Raw genomic sequence first — 5,700 nt, 5'->3', positions numbered from 1 at the left:
AAATACCATTTGGAAGTGCCCCTTGAATCCAAGTTCAAGCGCTTTTTGTAATTATCCCTTAATGTTGTGCACACCGATACGATAGTATATCAGGAAAATAATCAGCAATAGTCAAAAAGTCTGACATGGCTGACATTGCCAATTTAAGTTTATAATTTTCATGACTCATCCTGTACTTATGTTGTGTTCGTCCAATTAAATGCTTTTAGAATGTGTATGTCCCACCCCCAAGGGCTGGGTTTTGCTCTAGAAATAGCAGCATGTTACCAGCAAACATATGCTGCGTTCCAAGGAACAAATCTCTACAAACTTTCACAAGAGAAATGCAAATTTAATGTGAAATTTCAATGGTGTGGCATCAAATCAGCACTGTGAACAAATAATGCATTTATAGCAGTATTGTCTTTAGAGGAATTTATATACAGACACAGTACTTGGTTAAATGTGTAACACTGACTATACTGTCATTGTTATTACTTAGTTATTACTGTGCTGTAACAGCTAAGCTGAGATAGCCATAACCAACATTAGAGATACCTGACAACTTGTCGATAATGTAACTATTATCTGCTGTTGTGGTACAATTTCAGGCCAAAACTTTGCATGAATATTTAAAGTTTATGTAATAGAACAGAAACAATATCCATGCAGACCTGTGACTGTAAAAGTGCAGTTAAAGTAGCTTTAAATGTGCTGTACATGTGCCTTCATGGAGCTTGGAGGAAAACTGAGAACTTGGCCACACACACACACACACACACACACACACACGAGGAGAACATGTGTGTTTTTACTTTTTTAATTATCTAAACAAGACGATACGGACAGATTGTTTATTCATAAATAAATTAATACATCTGTAATCTTTTGTAAATTGTCATATAAGAGGACTTTCAATTGTGCTGTGCTGAACATAAGAAATAATCACACCACCCTTGTCATAACTTACTTGCTAGTAGGCACTGTTGGTAAGCACTCTGTGAATAGACATCATAAACTTTGAACTTGTTTATTATTGCACATCCTCCTGAGAAATTGGTGAAAGCTTTGTCTGTGGCGCCTTTACTGCTGGGGACTCTCTGAGCTTGATTTCAACTCTTTCTGGAATAAAATTGACAACCGGATAAATGATTGTCATTGGAAATACAAGAGCTGTACTACTATATTGCTTGGTTTACACACTGTATATGGATTATATATTAACAATATAATGCAATAATATAATCAAGTGCTGCTTTAAGAAACTTTTACTTCAGCAGTCCTATTTTTATTTATGCTTTAATGATTCATAAATCACATTCACATCTAGGAGTTATCAAGGCAGTTCACCTTCCTGGCATGTGAGGAAAGCAGAGAACCTGGAGGAAACCCACATGGACACAGGGAGATCTGCTGTGAGGCCTGGATATGTCTTTTGCCCAGAACTATTAACATGAAAATGTCATGGTTATGCTTAAATTTGTTCTGAAATACGCTACCCATCAGCCCCAGCACATGACATGACCATGTCCTATGTACTAATGATCACCCTTATATAGCACTTCTATTTAGGTTCTATGTGTTTCTTTGTCCAGCTTTTGTTGACATGTTTGTTTGAAATTGTACTGTATCAAATTAAATTTTAATATTATTTGTCACCTACACAATCATGTGTATGTATGTCACACAGTATGACATGAAGTGAAATGCCTTTTACGACTGTCCTTGATATAAAAATAGAACCAATTAACACAAAGGTAACAGAATAAAAATAATAAAAAGACGATACAATAAAATAGAACACAGAGAGCATATAGGGAAAATGGTGGAAAATTGCAATAAATAATAAATAGATAAAATATATCTATCCATCCATCCATTTTCTATACCCGTTTTATTTCTAATTAGGGTCACGGGGATCTGCTGGAGCCTATCCCAGTACACATTGGGCGAAAGGCAGGGGTACACCCTGGACAGGTCGCCAGTCCATCACAGGGCCACATATAGACAGACAACCACACACACTCACCCCTATGGGCAATTTAGAATCACCAATCAACCTAATGTACATGTTTTTGGGCTGTGGGATGAAACCGGAGTACCCGGAGTAAACCCACACAAGCACGGGGAGAACATGCAAACTCCACACAGAAAGGTCCCTGCCTGTTTGAACCCAGGACCTTCTTGCTGTGAGGCAACAGTGCTAACCACTAAGCCACCATACTGCCCTAGATAAAATATAGAAAAGGTGGAATCTGAATACAGTGATGTGCCATAGTCTCGTTTATATTCTGGATGTTTTTGCTAGCGTCCTCTTTTCAAGTTTAGATTCTCATTGGTTACCTGTCTGAGCTTGCAACTTGCATCCACCTCCTCTTCAACCCTTGACAGAAAATAAACAGGTATTAATGTTGGTGCTTGAAATTTTAAGGGAAATGAAATGCAGAGCTTATCGCTGCATTCATCAGACATACACAGAAAGGAGAACGGGTGAGTGTTTGATCAAAGCAGTGAAGTTCTGGAAATGAAAGGAGTGACACTGGTGTACAGCTCAGGAGAGGGAGAACGCAACAAGAATGGGATTAACATGATTTTGACAAATTAACCTTCCATGCATACCCTCTGAAACTGCAGCTATCAAAACTTCCAGCTTACTCTTTGACCCTCCATAGTTCCTTGCTAGCATTTTGATGTAACTTTTCTTTTTGGACGGCTTAAGAAACATCCAGTCATCCATTTTCTGTAGCACTTATCCTGCACAGGGTCACAGGGAGCTTAGAGTCTATACCAGGGGACTCAGGGTACAAGGTGGTAGACACCCTGGATGGAGTGCCAACCCACTGCAGGGAACAATCACACACCTGTTCACACACTACAGACAATTTAGAGATGGCAAACAGTTTACAGAAGGTTTTTGGACTGAAAGAGGAAACCGGAGTACCTGGAGGAAACCCCTGAAGCAGATGAACTGTGGCAAATGTGTTAACCACTAAGCCACCATGTTCCCTCACAGGGTAGATCTAGATGTGTTAAACAACTAGAACATGGCACATTTTGTTTGAACCCGCCATAGTTCAAGTGTTCAAAAATATTGGAACATGTGACTGACAGGTATTAGTTCTTAGACCGATAGATCTAGCTATGAAAATCTACTCCTGGACATACATGAATACATGAATGTCGATTCTTGGGCCGAATGTATTCAGAAGACTGCAGAAACTTTCTGTCTGACAATTTACAGAGAAATACATCCAATCTAATTGAGAGGAACTTCATCATATAGCAAGATAATGATCCAAACACACTGACAAATCAATAAATGACTTAATCTGAGGGAAAGGTCAGAGGTTTTAGACTGGACAAGTCAGTTAGCAGGCCTTGACCTAAAAAAGCAGCATTTCGGACACAAACAACAACAAAAAGAAGCTCTGGTACAAACCTGGAAAAGCTTCCCAAAGAAGAATGCAACAGTGATGATGTCCATGGGCCATCAGATTGCTGGTGCCATGTTTTTAGTTGTTGAACTACATCTTTAGATATAAATAATATTTAAATAATAGAATTTGATCTTCCTGTTCCAATACTTTTGGAGGGGACTGTATTGGAAACTTTTACTGTGACAATTCCTCAAAAATGTAGCATTTTTTACTTTGTCAGTTTATGTCCTTGGTGATATTTATACAAATATTCATTTGTGTAAATAAGTAAAAGCCAAAATTTTGTTTTGTTTTTTTTGTCTCCCTTCAGCCTGCAAGATGACAGCATACAGACTAGTTTTGTGGTCACAAGACGGGTCATTTACTTTCTCCTGTGGCTTGTTTGGTCAAACTGAATGAAGCTGATAAGGAATGATGGAGCTTCTCATTGATTACAAATGTCTGATGTGATGTTTCCGAGGTGACTGAAGGACGAAGACAATTGATGGCACTTGTCCCTCTTATGAGTTTCTTGTTCAAGCTGTCAGGTTCATTCGTTCTCAGGCAGGAATTATAGTCTAGACTCAATCACCTGAAATCACAAATTTCTCTCACAAGTTCTGCAGTGTTCTGTATTATACCCTACAACATTTTTAAATGATCAGATTATTTTATGATATGATCTTTTTTTTCTATGTTTGATCAGAGTGAGGTTACTGAACTGTTCTACGGACTCTTCCACAGGTAGTGGGCTGTACATACTTATTTTCTGCTCGAGTAATTACAGGATAACTGCCAAGTTCTTTGTGCACGATGCTGCGTCATGATATTACAGCCTTGGAATTTGCATTTGGAATTGTAAGACCGAATTTAGATGAGCGTGCTGGTGCAATCAAATAAAATGTATCATTAGCAGTGTCATGTGTGGTTAGGCTTTCATTGCAATAACATAGTATTAAGAGTAAGTAAAAAGGAAATCTCAAATAACATGTGCGTAAGTGGGCCCAGTTCTATAACTGGAGAGAGAGAGAGAGAGAGAGAGAGAGAGAGAGAGATGGGTTCTTAAACTGCTATGCCACCACCAGGACCATCAGCTATATTGTTACAAACAACCAGGAAAAAGATTGTATTTTCGTTGCTGTTGGAATTATATTCAGAAATGCAAAGGCATTATGGGTGCTGTGAATTTGTGTGTATTTTTTAAGACATGTCATATTTACACATGATGTTTTACGCATATGATTCCAACGGTGCGGCTCCAGGGTTTGATCCTAAGCCTCACTTCACTGTCTGATCATGTTTCCCCAGTAGAGTGGCTTTCCTCTGATAGGTGGATTTATGCAAAATTGTCCCTAGCAGTGTGTATGTGTGTGTATGTACAGTGCCTTGTGATTGACTGTTGTTCTCTACCCTATTCCCATTGTTCCTGGGATAAAGAAGTCTGTATCAAAGTCTGTCAAAGTCTGTATCAAAAACAGTTGAAAAATGTTTGCCTAAAACAGCTAGTCTGTATGCTGGATGATTACGTTGCCCACTCTCAATTGCATAATCTTAATCAAAACTCTTAATCTTGATTAGGGCTATTATCTATGCCACTCATGTTCCTCTGCTGCCCTTTACATCATTTGGTTCGATGCTTTTATCCGAAGCAACTCTACAGTTGAGAAAAGAAATGAACAGAGCGCTTCCAGGTCTGAACAGTAGCAGAGTTCAGCTGGTTAGTGATGATAAGAGATGATAAGAGTTATGCTGTTGAGTGTGAAACGTAAAGCTGTGGAAGCTGATGAGTTTGAGCAGAATTCACAAATGAGAAAGGACTACAGAATACATGAGTAAAGCACTGCAGCATCACTCTATTTAAGTAGAGATGGGCCCAAAATCCAAGCAGAAAAAAAAAATCATATTAGTTGTATGGATGAACACGGAGGTGCCAGGATTTTTTTTTTTTCCTTTCCCTGAGGTCAATTTATGAGGACATTCCATTGCAGCATTAAAATGACTGGCACCATCATCAGCAGGTAGTCGAACGGCTTTGTGGGTCATGTAGTAAACGCCCAAAAGTGGACACAGTGGAGCTCAGAATTTCCATTTACAAAACAAATTTGGTTGAGAGCAAAGCTCACCTGCTAATGTTGTTAGTGATCACTGTGAATTTTTTTAAAGCTTAAATCAATGCTTAGGTTAGAATATTTTGTCTAACTTGGCATCAAATCTCCCAGATGAATGCCATGTACAGTGTCATTTAGCATCGCAATGACTAAATCAGACACTAGAGGGCGCAGTGACGCCTCTTCACACGCCACAA

This window comes from Hemibagrus wyckioides, linkage group LG06 (genome assembly GCF_019097595.1).
Source record: "Hemibagrus wyckioides isolate EC202008001 linkage group LG06, SWU_Hwy_1.0, whole genome shotgun sequence".
In the NCBI taxonomy this organism is placed as follows: Eukaryota; Metazoa; Chordata; class Actinopteri; order Siluriformes; family Bagridae; genus Hemibagrus; species Hemibagrus wyckioides.
Note: the sequence above shows the minus strand (reverse complement) of the source record.